This window comes from Poecile atricapillus, chromosome 2 (assembly GCF_030490865.1).
Source record: "Poecile atricapillus isolate bPoeAtr1 chromosome 2, bPoeAtr1.hap1, whole genome shotgun sequence".
Lineage (NCBI taxonomy): Eukaryota > Metazoa > Chordata > Aves > Passeriformes > Paridae > Poecile > Poecile atricapillus.
Genome location: NC_081250.1, coordinates 42,540,667 through 42,556,649, shown reverse-complemented (window position 1 = coordinate 42,556,649; position 15,983 = coordinate 42,540,667).

Here is a 15,983-nt window from a genome sequence, read left to right as displayed (position 1 = left end):
CACAACCACAGGTATTTAATGAATTTAGTAAAACAAAATGGCACGCTGGGATGGTTCTTATGGGTTCTGCACAGCACTTAGGCAAGAGACAAAAAAATACCAGAGTTGGCTCTATGCAAGATGAGCCTTGGATGTGATTCTTCCTCTGTCTCTTTGGCAGGATATAGCCACTGTGCTAACAAAAACATGAAGTCTTTTCCAGAAGCATTGCTCTTGAAATTTTTCATGACCTTGTACACAAAATGCTGCAAGACTCATAACCTATTTAAGGTTGGTGATGCAGAGTGCGAAATAGTTGTCCCCAGGAAGCGGCTGGCTGATGAAAGTTCCACTGGTGTGAATAACCAGCACAATTACAGGGAAAGGCAGCTGTCTTGAACAAACTGTTAATGGGACACTGAGCCTTTAACTGCTAGATCAAAGTGCAAATGTCTCCCAGAGCAGCACTGACTCACGTTATTTGATGTCCTATGGGAAACGTGCTGGTAAGGCTCATTCCAGCGCCTTAACTCATCAGAATCATTGAAACTGAAGGAGATGAAGCTTCCAACAAACCAAGATGCTTCTGTTGGTCCTACCAGAATCGTATCTACACCTTTGGAAACCTGACCTTACTTGTCTCTGCCACAAGGGCCACCACTGCCACTCACACAGACTGTCTCAATTTTTGGCCAAGAACAGAAACAGCATGAAAATGAAAATCCCATTTTAGCACTCATGTCAATTATTTATTCATGAATGCTGATTTATTCATCAAGATGTCTGCCTTCAGCTGTGATTTAACAGCTTTGCTAAACACGGGTTTCATTTAAGTAACAAGGAACTTTACTCTGGTCCTTCATCTATCTAATAAGGGCCAGCAGGGGTCCTTATTTAATAAGGACTGCAAATGGACCAATCTGAATTCCGGCTTTAATAGACAAAATTAATAGCAAAGATTAATTTCCTCCACTGCAGGAATGAGCATTAGGATGAGTATTATGATGAAGTCAAACTAAATTATTGTAATTTCTAAGCCTTAATATCTATTTAGGTAGTCATTTTGCAATAACAAACAATTAGATCTATGCAAAAGGCAGATAATGAATAGGAAATATAAGTGTTCTGTGGATCTTTCTGGACCATCAGTGTCTATCCCCTGGCTGCCCGAGACTGTGGAACCAGAGTCAAGTAGTCCAGTTGGCTCTCCCAGTTCTCTATTTCTAATGAATATAAAGTAATTATTTATTTTTCAGAGAAGATAATTTACAGGTGTCCCAAATTTAGATAAAAAATAAAAGCCTTTCTACAGTTACCCAACCATGAATCACCAGGACTTTACACGGAGTGACAGCCACACGCTGTCATGAGAGCGTGAAGGCTCTCTGTAATGCTGGATATGGCACAGCAAGTCTGAATTGTGATATGAATTCTTAGTCTGAGCAAATTCACTCTGTAAAACGGGAAGTTCCGACAGTGCTGCTCCTGCACACTTCAGCGGGCTCAGTAAGGACATGTGATACAAATAGTATAGACGGCAGTCAGTGTACCTAGAAAGTTGATCAAGACACAATAGGAAACAAAAAGCAGGAAGGTCATCTGATTGTGATCAAGTCACCACGAGCCTGAGCTCTGGTAAAAGTACAGCTTTAGCTCATTTACCATTATAATGGTAATTATAATGTTCTGCTTCTCAACTGCAATGTTCTGGGAGTTAAGCGTGGCTCAGATGAGAAGCATGACTGTGTCCATGCTACCTCTTACTAACAGTGCTGAGCTGAAGGACAAAATTACTAGCCTTAGCTCTGCCACAGCCTCCCTGCTGGCATCCACTGTTCCCTCACATCTCCTGGTATGGTAATGCCAGGCTCCCCCACTAAAGGGACAAGATAATCAGTTTAAATGGTCCCAAGGAAGTTAGGAAGTGCCCAGACAACCAACTGAGCATGCAGAGTAGCTGGGTAGAGAGGATGTGGGAGGTAACAAGAAACCACAGACAGTGACCTCTTAAGGCAGCCAAAAGAAGACATGCACCCACAACCTAGCTTGTCAAAAAACTTGTAGCTCTGTCGCATGGAAATATGTGAAAATACCCAAAGCCACATACTGCTCCACTTTCCCCTCTCTGGATGTTGTTTATTAACAAATATTTCTACAAGCCTGGGGGAATGACACTGGGATGAAACAAAGTATGTACTGGCAGGGAATATGCACCATGGTTTGCTATATGCTTGCCTGACTTTTTAAGTGCCAATGTTTTTCTTCTTAATTTTTTTTTTTTCTTCAAAGCCTGGCATACTACCATGACAGCTTTACAGTGAGACTCTAGTCCAACATGCTGACATCAACTAACAAGACATAGCAACAACCCAGCCCTTTCACATACTTTACGAGTACAGTGTGTTAGTGTTAAGCAATATTTGAAGAAATACTAGGCAAAATAGTTCCCAGGAAGACCTGGATTCTGACTTCATGCAGGCAAAGAAATATATGACAGAAATGATAAATCCTCATGACATTGCTGATGACCCACCTAGTCAGGGAGCAGTTGTAAGACTCAAGTGTAAGCAACAGCCCATGAAAGACCATCCTCCTTGTTCTTTTCAGTTCATTTGCTCTACTTTATGCTGGCAAATGTTGTTTGGTAACACTAAGCAGCATAATAGGGCAGGAGGTTTGCTTATTTGGCATCTAATGAAGATAAAGAGGTAAAAAAAGAAAAGTCCTGCTAATAATAACAGCTTGTATTACAAAGGGCCGAGGTGTACAGCATGCTCTTCTAGAAGCACACTAAAGCCCAAAAGCATGGCATGTTGACACTATCAAAAGTCTGCACGTTTCACAAAGGAAACAATAGAAATGGACAGAAAAAAGGTCCAGCAAAATCTGTACAGACATACAGTCCATCACTACTTTACAGTGTTCAGGTCTTATGCAATTCACTCAGCTTCCCCCACTCCCCTTTGCCTTATTCAGGGATGGAAATGTTCTGCTGGCTTGTGTGCTGTAGCAGCTGCTCCTCTTGACATTTCTGCTACAGGCTGGGATACAGACCCTGAGCGCTAATTCTAATGAAATAGCTAATATAACCCTTCCTCTCATTTCCCAATATTTCATGTGAATCAGAAATTCTAATTTAGGCAATCATTTATCTGAGAAGTCTTCCTAGGTTAGTGGAGATTCAAAAATAGTTTGAAACAGCAACAACAAAACCAAGGGTGCTTCAGGCTTTAATTTTCTTCCAAAAAGTTCTGTGGCTTATTAGAAGAAAGTAGATGTTATTTCTAGCAGGTATCCTACGAGGAAATTCAGTCTATTCGTTATTGGCTCCCACTCTTTAGATGGGGGCTCAGGTGCATAGAATAAGATACAGAAAGCTAATCATAGAATCATAGAGTATCCTGACTGGTAAAGGACCCATAAAAATCCTGGAGTGCAATTGCTGGCCCTGCACAGGACAGCCCAAGGGTCACCATGTGCCTGTCCAAATGCTTCCTGATCTCTGTCAGGCTTGACCTGTGACCTGCTCACCTTTTGTGACCAATTCCCTGGGGAGCCTGTTCCAGTGCCCATCCACCCTCTGGGTGAAGAACTTTTTTTTAATATTCAACCTAAACCCTTCCCTGACACAACTTTGTGCCACTGGTCACGACAGAGAAGAGATCGGTGTCTGCCCCTCCTCTTCCCCTCCCAAGGAAATTGTGACTGCAATGAGGTCTCCCCTCAGTCTCCTCCCGGCTGAACAAACTAAGTGCCCTCATCCATTTCTCATACGTCTTCTCTAGGTCCTTCACCATCTTTGTAGTCTCTACTTTTTCATTCTCTACTTTGGACACTGTAATAGTTTTTATATCTATTTTTTATATTGCAGTGCCCAAAACTTGCACACAATATTCAAGGTGAGGCCACACCACTGCAGAGCAGAGTGGGACAATCACCTCACTCAGCCAGCTAAATTCTGCTGCTGAGGATATCTGGACATGACACAATAAGAGAGCATGATTTTGACCCACAGGGTGCATTTGTAGCTAAAAAAGTACAAGGGAGAAAGTGTCTTTGCAGAAATTATTAATGTTGTGTTTCTGTTACAGAACATCCAAGATGCAATTAATGATAAAGGGGCTTTGTCTTCGCAGGCCATTTCTCCAATGGGCCTGCAGGAGCTGCTCATTAGGAGTGCTTCAGTCACTACCAGTGATCACTGAAGACTGTCAAGAAAGCCTCCATTCGTTCCTATCACACTGCAAATACAGTATTATACACACAGCCCATGCAAACATTTGGGTTTTTTCAAAATCCACTGAGATACTGGCTAACAAAATCATCAGCATCACACTGAGTAAATTTGACAAAATAGGAAGAAAGCTGAGTGTCAGCCAATGAGACCTGGGAGCAGAGATATCTATCTTGAATTACCCTTCCTGTGCTTCTGCCCGTTACCTGAAGAAATGTGGGACATCTGGGAAGCAGGAATTGCAAATGCAGTCAGTTACCCTCTCAGCTGTGACAGATTTAGTTTGAGTTCTGCTTGTACTGCTCAATAATTTCTTTAGGGAAAGGTGTATCGCAGGAACAATTAATTGAAAAAATGGTAATTAATTGACATATACACCCCATCTCAGCAGCAGAAAATGTTTGTTCCTGGCACTAGAAAGAGACAAGAGTCTCTTCATCCCAAGTCACTTTACAGCTCCATTAATCACCTGCTTTTTTTTCCAACAGAGAATGTGCTTACTGCAAGTACTTCATCTCATGTCTGCATACATTTCCATGCCCTGAATCCTGCATAGCCTCCAGGAAACTCCTCTGTGCAGGCAAATTTCTTCACGAAGTTCACAGAGGCACTCAACCATGCTGCTTGGCCAGCTCCATCAATATCATCATGCAGCATACTGATACTGCTTTTTATGCAGGTATGCTTTTCAGATTCCAGGAATGGCTTTACCATCATTAACCAACTAAACAGAGCAGGTAACCTATGGTGAATATTTCTCAACAAATGCCACCCTGGTGGAAGCTTACTGCTGGATTTGACCTGTTTCCAAGGTCATGTTCCTATTGGCTTCTTTCTCTGTGCTGATGTCTTGTACTCACACATCAAAACAGGGTCTAGGATCATACCTGCCTGTAGCTGGCAAAACCAGCACACTGCCCTGGAGATGAACTGGGCTATTATAATTCAGGAGTCCCAGCAGTGAATTCCCACGGGGAATTCCCCAAATAGAAGTGAGGTACAACCTGTTGATCATACAGCTTTCCCTCCAAACATTCTCCCTGTCAGCTTCCTCCCTGAAACCTGCATTTCCCTCAAGATCTAATATTGATTCCTCAGACTCGGCCCAGAGATTATTAAATATCCCCAATCTCCCATGTTCCAGTTAGCATTTTGTGAGAAAACCTGAGGAAATTTAGCAACACAGCTAGCTTTTACACAGCATCCTAAACCAGCTCATTATAAGCAAACAAGAGAGCCCCCCAAACCCCAACCCCTTTCTGAAATGCAGCTTCCCTCCATCTAATTGCGTCCCACTTCAGAAGTTCTTGTGGCAAGGAAGGCAAACAGGCAGCTCAAGGGGTACCCTCATGCTTTAGCTTTCTTGTGCATCTCCTTCAGACTTCACCCAGACCTTTTAAACCCTCTTTTATCACCTCTTTAACATTGCCGAGTTGCTGGCAAGTTGCCAGTGCTCCTGGAAAAGAAAAAAGGGTACTAGCTTGTATTCAGAGATAATGTAGTCAATGGAACAAAACCCATTATGCCATCCAGCAGCAGCAGCAATCCAAAAAGTCTTCACATTTGTGAGTATCTGGAGACTGTAAAGCCCTAAGTGCATGCATAAGGGCTTGCCTATCATCTTAGATTTTAGGGATCAGCCTCCAAATAGATACACAATTTCCTGTCCCTATTCCTGATCAGCAATCACTAATGAAATCTCTTTTGAATTTTTGCCAAGAGGAAAACAATCGGCTGCTTGAGAACTTCAGCTTGAGGTGTGAGTTATTGTGCTTCCTCTGCTTAGCCAAATCCTGTGAGAGCGCTGGGGGAGTATCATCAAAATTCAGTGTATGTGCTGGGGAGAAAGGCATATATCTTCTTTTTCCTTAATCCCAACATTCTTTGTTATCCCATTGGGGAGGAAGGAGCTTTGGAGATACCATTGCAATGATCAGCTGAAGTTAAGAGATCAGTTCTGACAGCAGCACAGAGTATGTCATCAGCTTATGAATGCATTGACCCTGAAGTCACTAACTCACCTTCAAAATTTTGTTGTTTTCTTTAAATGTCAGGTTTCACTCTGTTGGACACCAACAATTACATGATCCCACAAACTAGTCAGAGCTTGGGCTAGAAAACATGTGGTATGAAGGCGCATCTGGAACATTAGGAAAAGGTTCTTCACCCAGAGGGGGCTCTGTCACTGGAACAAGCTTCCCAGGGCACCAAGCCTGCCAGAATTCAGGGAGTGTCTGACCAATGCTCTCAGTCACACAGTTCAGTTTTAGGTAGTACTGTGAGGAGCAGGGAGGTGGACTCTATGATCCTTATGGATCCCATCCAACTAGAGATATCCTATGATTCTATGATTCTGCATCAGACAATCAAGAAGCAGAGCCTCCCCAGCAGTTTTAAAAGTAGGAGGAACTTCAAAAATGTCAAGAGGGTAAATGAAGTAATGAAACATAACATCTGTTTCTCTAATATTAGCTTTGTTTTTTGTGAGACTTGCCACAAAAATAAAGGCATGAAGGTAAACAGGTAGGTTACATATAAGTAAAATCCTCTAAATTGAGATGGATGGATTTTTTCGAGAAATAGAAAATAAAGATGTTCTGTGCTTTGAGAATCCTGAAGAATGATACTACTATTTAAACCAACTACAGACTATGAATATAATTTGTTATTACATTGTTTCAGTAAACATGTTTGCCCATCCTCTTTTAACTCTAGCTGTAAAGAATTTTTTTTTAATGCAATCAACACGTATTTCATTGTATTTGTACGCTAGCAGAATGCCTCTCAGTTTTACCACGAATTTCCCACAGTTAGAACAAAAGTCTGAATTTGTAATTGTCTGAAGTGACTGCCTGTTTTTGACACATTCCTCTTTCTTAGTCAGATGGTGCAAACCAGCCATCATGGAAATCTGAAATTCATTGCCGAACAAGATACTGTACACTGCGGGGAATGTTCCGTGACTAACAAGGGATGATGTTTTAAAATGTATTTTATTTTCAAAATGAAGTGGCTTTTGACTTCTTCTTTTGGATTTGGTAATGAACACTGTATTGGAGTGTGTATCTCCTGTGTGTACTGCTTGAAACTGCAGAGATGCAACAGCTTGCCTGTGGAGATTGAAACCAAAGGTCAGTTTGCCTAATGTTGGGATGTGGGCCAGGCCTTCTCTATGTTTTTCTCTCTCTCCCAATATCACTCTTGTATCATTGCCAGGAATCAGGATATTCATCTTCTCTAGGTAAACATCAGTTTATAAAATGTAGAATATAATTGCACAGAAGCAGCTATGATATGCCTTGGGATTAGTGAATACCTCCTAATTGAGCTTCAGTGAAAGCGGCAGTTCTGGCATTATTTTTATTCACCTTGTGGAAAATTATTGGAGCATATTTCATATAATTAGGATCAAGAATGGATTTGGCATCACTTCCAGCAAATGCCCCTGAACACTAATCTGGTTTATTTGGCACCACTGATGAAGCTTCTCTTGTGGGGAATACAATGACAACAATTAACCTGGCAATACAGAACAGAAATGGGAAGTGGGAAATTGTTTTGTCTTTTATCCACATACAGGATGAAGTGTGGCCTCGTTCAGCAACAAAGCAGTGCCTTGAATTAATTTCCGTCTTTTGTTTTTTTCTCCCATCTTGAGATGCCCTAAGGAATCTTCAAATTTTTTCCCTATCTATCTGAAAAATCTACATTTTTCATGCTGCTCAAGAGGATCCAAACAAACAGATCTACTGAAATTGTTTGTAGCTCAATGTATCGAATTTAACTGGTTGTTGTTGAATGACCAAAAGACTCTTTCTCTTTCTAGAATTAGACTAGTTATTGACTTTCAACAGCTGCCAGTTCAGAGCAAGAAATCAATAGCAGAATTTGGGCAAGGTCTTTAGGTTACTGCACCAGGATGTACTTTTTTTTTTTGTTTAATTGCATATGGTCCATACATAGTTTTTAGTGAGTTCTGTTTGTTCCTTCTCAAGGAGTGTTCTGGACAACTGAAAAAAACCCCTTTTCCTCTTCTTCATCCACTCGTTATGAATTTGGCACTGACAATACATTTTAAGATTTCTGGGTCAGGTAAAGTAACAATTCAACCATCCATAGTTTTCTTTTCCTTTCATCCAGTCCTCAGGCTGGAGGCCACAGTGAGGCTCGGGAAAACTAGTCCTCCAAAGTTTGTTTTCAGGGAGAATATTTGGAAGAAGAGAGTTCCACTAGAAACAGGACAAAGAGATTAGGTATTAACCTGGGGTCTTAAATACAGCAAAGCTTGAGAGGCTTAGGGAGATTTACAGGCACAGGGGAACTTGACAAGAAAGAGGAAGAGTAGAGTGATTTGGTTTAGCTGCTGAGCCAGCTGAGAAAGGGATGAGGAGAACTCTGAGGGGAGGAGTGAGAGAGGAGGATCTTGTGTACTCAGGGAACCTTAGACTTAACCCCAAAGAACAAAATAAAGCAGTGACAAAATTTAAACAAAGAAATATATAGAGTTGTTTATTGGCATTATGCAGGGTCTGGGGTTTTTTCTAGAGCAGTGTATTTCTTTTGCCAGATATAAGACCTAAGAATGCAATAAATTTCTTGCCCAGACTCATATTCTCTCCCTGATCATGGCAGTAGGGAACCCTATCCAGGCAAGCCTGCTCATTTTATTTAGGAATAGTCAGAAAACCTGCCTGTTTTCTCTCTCCCTGGTGGCATGATGTCTACACAAAGTCCCAATTCTTTTACTGGAAAGACAGAAAGAGCCTATGGTCAAGCAGTGTGTGAGAGAGACTGAGGAACAGTCAAGTGCTGTGATGTGCTTCTGTGTAGAGCACCTGAGGAAGCTCCTGTAAGCTCAGTGTAGTGGGGCCAAGGTGTAAAACCCTGGTGAGAGCCATGCTAGTTTTATGGCAAGGTAGGTTTATGGCAAGCAGCTGGAGATAGCAGGATTGTATTTCAGTTGTATTTTTAAAACTCATTACAAACACAACAGATTTGGGGAATGCTGTCAGGTCTAGCCCCATCCTTTCTGAAATCCTTGAAAAACAGAGGAGACTCACAGCCTGTCCTGATCATTAACACCCCCCTCCCCACAGCCCCCAAACAGCCTCAAGCAAATGCCAAAACAGAGAGCTCCTCACAGAAAGCGTCCTTCCATTATCCTGAACTGCAATCTGTGCTCTATCCTCTTCCTTGACAGCAGAAAGGGGATGCAGTAAATCCTGTGCAAGCTGTTCACATCAAAACCAGCAGATGATCTTGTAAAATTACTGCTCCTGGTAAAATACCTTGTTTAGTAAGAGAGCAGCTGCATACAGCTCCTGGATTGACTGCAGATGTAGCCCAGAGATGAGAGAGTTGCAGCAATTTAGCTGTAAAGCAACAAGTAACTGACTTGCAATAGGTAAGGTCTAGTATGGATAAAAAACACACTGTAGCAACATCCCAGCCAGACAAAAATGAGACACTTCCTGGAAAATGCTGGTTTGTGATGTGCAAGAGGAACCCAGCTAGAACCTCCGTGTGCAAACCAAGAAATGGCAGGCACACATGTTCCATGAGGAGTGGAAATGATCATTTTTCCTAAGCAAATAACTCACTTTTGCCAGGTGTAATTTTTGCCAAGCCATTTCATCGTGAACTTGGTCCTCCAGCAATAATCTGTGATGTTTTGAACACCTCACCAGCTTTGTTGTCAGGTGAGCCAGAGAGAAAGGACTGGTTTATTGCCAACACAGATGAACAAGCACAGCCCTTATTTTCCCTATTCTGTCCCTCACAAAAAATAATTTACAAAGCAGAGAGGAGCAAAGGGCAGGACAAATAACACAGCAAACAGGGGATCTGATCCTTGCTCTGGAATTGCCTGGTGTGGAAGGAGTGACAAATCTCTCAGGCCAGCTGCCACCATCATCAGCGGACTGAGCATGCCCTGCAGCTGTGGCTGGTCCCTGCCCCATGTTGTGTGTGTCCCCTGGTTCTATTCATGCTGCTGCTCTTGGAAAGTGATACACACCGTAGTGCTGCCCCAGATCTTACCCTGTGCACGAGATATTTTGGCACACTTTTCACCAGTTCTTGTTAAAACATTCATTTTTATGCACACGTAGCATTGCATTCCATTTTAAAATTTAGAGGCTCTAAAATCCATTCTTAACACAAAAGTCTTGGATACTCACCTTCTGGCACCTCAGTTTAAAAGCTCTGGCCTGAATGTTTTGTGTCCTCTCTTGTGCCAGTCATTGCATAGCCCCCTAAACAGTGACAGATAATGAACGAATTGCATATGCTTCAACACCTAGTTTCATAAATAGAAAATGGGATTTCAACCCTTAACTATGAATTTTCTTCTCTCCTCCTCTAAAAATCTGTGTAATTACAATTAGCACAGCTTAAACATGTACTGTACATTTTCACAGGGTTTGGACACAAATCTATTTACATCGCACTACACCAGAATTAGCAAAATAGCAATGTTCCCTGTCAGCACAAAGAGAAGTGAAAGATAATAAATCACTGACTTGTAAACTGCATCCAAGAATCAATAAAATGTAAATGGCTACAACACAGAAGGTAGAAATACATTAAATATGAATGATAAGAAAGAGTAATAAGACTGGAAAACAATCAGGCTGTGTATTTCTTTACACGAGACAGAAGTGATGGAGAATGTTTCTGGACTGGTAAAAGGAGAGAAGCTCTTTTCAAACACAATGGTACCTGACCATGTAACTCTGTAACCCCTCTAATGGAGATAGAATATACCGTACGACTGTCAACAAACTTTTACAAACTTTACACATCACTAATTACAAATGAAAATGTAATGCTGCCTACACATGTTCTGGCTCTTATCTCTCCTCTAAGGGAAAGCATTAAATCCTCAGCCTGCCATGGAAAATGTAGCATTCAGACATCTGTGAACAGTATGTGTAAAGAAGAGAAGATGCATATCAAGCCTTACACCTGTGACAGGGGTCTCAGAGTCTCTAGAGATAGATGAATGAGCGCATATGAAGACTGACTGAAAATCTTCTAATTAAACCTTTGCTTTCCCCAGAAGTATTTGCTCTCTATGGAGAATTGTCTGTTTTGAAAGAAAAGCTCACAGGAAAGATTTTGGCCAATATCCTCAATATCTACTGCTTACAGTCACACACACACACACATACACAGAGAGAGTCTTCTTTTAAGAAATAAATAGCCTACTCTTGAGCAGAGATAGTTTGTTTACTTTAAGGACTCCCTGGAGAAAGTTCAGCCTGCTCACCTACTGTGCAAGGTAAGAGGTAAGCTGTTAATGGTTGCAGGATGACACTAGATATATGGGCAGTGAGACAGATTTGGATTTTTGAAGAATAACTGGTTCTGAACAATAGGAGATAAATAAGTCAGAACAAAGCCACAGGTAAGATGCTTGGATGCTTGGATGAACAGTGGCCTGCCAGTCAGAGCCAGTCATTAGCCCATAATGGCAGTGTAGGTGAGATGAATAAGGTAGAGCTTCAACTTCAAACTTCTAGGCAAGACTCTTGAGTTTTACAGCTAGAAGTACAACAGCTTTGTATGGTCAGCAATTCATCTTACTGCTTTAGAAATTTAAGAATAAAAAATGCAAATGCACCTTTTATGTGTTGATTACTTAGGGATGTACAAAACCATGAACAGTGGCAGTAATGAAATGTCTCCTGGGTGCCTCTGAACACCACAGGAGGACACAGGCAAGGTTCCCTAGGAGACCAGAGATGCACTACAAAGAATGTGCAAGTTTGGCCAGCTGACAGTCACCCAGACGTGTTCTGAACATCACTGATAGAAGCGATGTGATTCAGCTCCGGAGTATAGTTGGAAGGACTAATTGTGGAAAGCCTAGAGGAGGTTGGGATTGATTTATTCCTGGTTGCATAAATGTTCAGATCTCTAAAAGAAAGAAAAGTCTGATTACTAGCTATCCAAAATGAGGGGGAGAGAAGGGTGAATAACACCTTCAATTAATCTAAATATTGATCTTAGTCCCAGACTCTGCTGGCCTAAATTCCACCTAAATCCTTGTGCCTACTGTTTTCTGTTGGCTGGGACCCCAAAGACTTCAGAGTAATTATTCCAGAGATGTGAGTAAGGCTTAGAGCCCAGAGCCTCCAGTGCTCAACACTAAGTACTCAGATTTATGTGGAATCTAGTCCTGGCAATACTGGGCATTGGGATTCAATGTACCTCCAAGGTGCTTACGAGAGAAGATGTCTGCAGACGCAGTGCTTGACCTTGCCTCTTCCAACTTCTAGACAAAATATCAATTTAGCATCTCTTGGGAAATACAATTTGCTCCTCTCCTAAGCTTTGCTCTCTTTCTGCATCCCAGCACTTCCAGCCCCTCATTGGGTTTGCTCAGAAGAGAGTTAAGGCCATATGTACAGGTGACCCACAGTGGGAATGTGAAGAGAAGAGAAAAAGCAAAAAATTTTTGCCCTCCTTGGCCAGATGATTCCTAATGCTTTGCAGATCCTTCATCTCTTACTACTAGAAGACCCTCTTACAAGGGCAGAACAGTTGAATTTCTCATACTAGTATGGAAGACATGACATGACAGAATTTCTTTCCAGTTACATTTTTCTGATTCCCTTAGAACAAGCCCCTGTATCTACCAAAGACAGGGAAGCAGTCACTGAGATTTCAAAATCATGGAGTCCTTCCCAATGATCTGTGGATCAAATACCCTTAATATCAAATATTTGAGGATTGGGATGTTTGGAGCAGAAAAGGTCTGCCTCACATGCTTTCCATGGATTGAAGAAGCACTGCTGTTCCTGAAATCCCCTGTCCTGGTGTGAGATAGAGCAGACAGGTGTGGCTGTAACTCCAGCACAAGCAATAAATACATTTAGCAGCTAGATTAGCATAATTGCTTGCCTAGTCAGCTAGCATGCAAAGTGCACAAACAAGTATCATAACAGTTTTATTACATGTACATGCTTGCGTTTCCTTGAGACATGATAAAACAAACAGATCAGTAATTTTAGAACAAGCAGTCAAAAAACTTAAAAAATGCAGTGAGTAATTTAGAACAAATGTTAAGAAAATTGTGTCTTTAAGAAATCTTCTCCAAGCTCTGCCCCAATATTTTATCAATGTGAAAGATACAATGACAAAATGTATTGCTGGTCACAAAAACTTACATTTAGGTAGGTTTTTGTTCCATTATGAAATATGTTTTGTTTTGTTCCATTGTGAAATATACTTCACTGCAGTCATTTATACTCTTCAGTGTGAAAGGTGTGATGCGATCTGGAAACATTTTGAATGGGTGATTGCTTGAGAAATGTCCCCACCCTTTTCTTCGTTCAAACAACAGATAAGGAATGTGCCTCTTGTTTCTCAAGTAGAATATTTACTTCTTATGATAATACTGCACAGTGCCTTTTGAAAAGCTTGAATATCAGTGACTTATAACTGTTCTAAATACATTTCTAACAACCCACTGTAATTTCACAAGTATTACATGAGCTAGCTAACAAGTTTGTTAGTAAAACAAATAAGCTAAAACATCTTTGGGGTTACACCAAGATGCACTCAGCTGTTAAACAAAGTAAAATCAGCTGTTGGAGTTTGTTCCTTTTATAAATGGCCTATTGTGTGTGTTTCAGGGAACAGTGGGAGCAGTGAGCAAGACATGAATGAAATAGTCTGTCAAATCCTCTGTTTGATTTATAATAATGGGGTTGCATTGACATGAGAATAAAATACAGCAAAGCATATGTTCACTATGAGTAATACAGACTCATTTATACATTAAAGGAGTATTAAATAAATAGTCTTGATCATTTTCTAAAATAGTCCTAAAATGAATGTGGTTATAATGCCATGGGACAAATTCTGCTTCACAGGCAGTGATCAAACAGACAGAAAAAATATTAACCCTGGGTTTTTTTCTCTCCTTAGGTTTCCAGACCTTAGACTAGTGGAGGGAGTTGAAACAGCATGCATTTTCCTGTTGTGGGTCTAAAGAAGAACTCATCCTGGTCTTCCTCTGGAATAGAGAACAAGAACAGTGGCATCATGACATAACTTGCCCAGTCTCAGTCCTCAAAGAATCTGGTCCCTTAAATTCTCAGTCGGATATTGGCAGGAAAGGGTTGGGTAGGACTTCAAGAAAACATTGACACAGTTTCAGAGATGTCAGAGACAAATCCAGCTCAGCTATAAAACAGTTACTGTGGGAACCCAGAGAAATACATGCACTTATTTTGAAGACTGGCAACGCTTCCACATGAATGTTCTAATTAGGAATCATGACATCCTATTTCTTTTTTTAATACCCTGTCCATTGTTGTAAATGGACAACAAATGTTATTTAGCATCGATTGAGCAAGAGAATGTCATTGTTTAAACATGGAAATGGAATTTAAAGTTCTGCGTTTAATTATGTTTGGGGTTGCTTTTCGTTTGGAGCTAAACCTGGAGATTTTAAAAATATGTGGCTCCAATATTGTCTCTCTTTGTAAAATGGGAAGAATGTCAATGGACATATACACAAGCTGCCTTTAACAGCATGAAAATTGTCTAAAATACAGTAAATCTCCTAGTTGTTCAAATAATCATGAATTGTAAGAGCATGGTTATTTTGTGTTGTGGCTCTAACCACATATGACATTACATGACAGCTCTTACAAACCAGAAGTTTCTGAAGTTTCATTTCTATTCCTTTCTTCTCTTTTTCTCAGTGAAAATAGCTCTTTACTTATCTCTCCCAGAGACCTCAATTTGTGCAGACTACTCAGTGTCAGAAGTAAAGTCATTATAAGGCAACTGCTTTTTTTTTTTTTTCATTTCCAGCCTGAACTGAAGATCTAAACATTTGCCAGAAACTTTGTAAATCAGAAATCTGATAAACTAAACACACAACATTCATCTCAGACCACCTAGAGAAAAGGAAGACTAAGAAGAGAAAAGAAGACTGAGCAAAATTAAAAAAGAAACACAAGGAAAATAGGACTGCTTACTGAGTTCTAAGGCATAGGCCAAAGTGAAGTTGAGGTGTAGGTGGACACAATCTTTGCAGCACTGGTAGCAAAGCCCAGGCCAAGGCTGGAGCTGTGAATTCTTGGGAATGTAGAGCTTCTATCTGCTAAACCTGAAAAGCTGCTCTGTCCTTCAGTTTTCATTCCAGGGTGTGAGTTTAACCACACAGCTTTAACCATTGGCCTTTACTGCACTGGCAGAAGTCATTTTGATTAGCTTTGTTGTGTGCTGAAAGCAGATGTGTATTTAGTAGAGCATTCATCAGAATTAAAAGAAATAAAAAATCAGACGAAACCCCCTGACGCCAAACCGTTTGTTGATGTGAATTTTTGAAATGTTTAATTTCAAAACAAAAATGTTGTACTTGTGAAAATGGCAACACTATCCTTTTAGATGAACATCAATTATTCCAAAGAAACACATTTTGCTGTGTAAAACATGATTACCACTGTTCCATGACTACAATTGCCCTCAAAAGTGCAATTCTCAAGCTTTCCTTCCAGTAAATTGCTTATTTTTAAATCCATGGCATTATATGGTTGCACAGGTCTTCAGGTACAAGCCTCCACATCACATGTTATTTTAACTTGTTATCTCCTACAGTGCACTGGATGCAATTAAGTTTAAATCAGGGGTATGTACTATTAAGAACCCTTCCATAGTTAATGTGTGTTTGAACATAACTGAAAGTAAGCAACAACTATAATAACTGCAAAAAGCCTTTAAATATTTGCTTTTTAGGACATGATGGTCC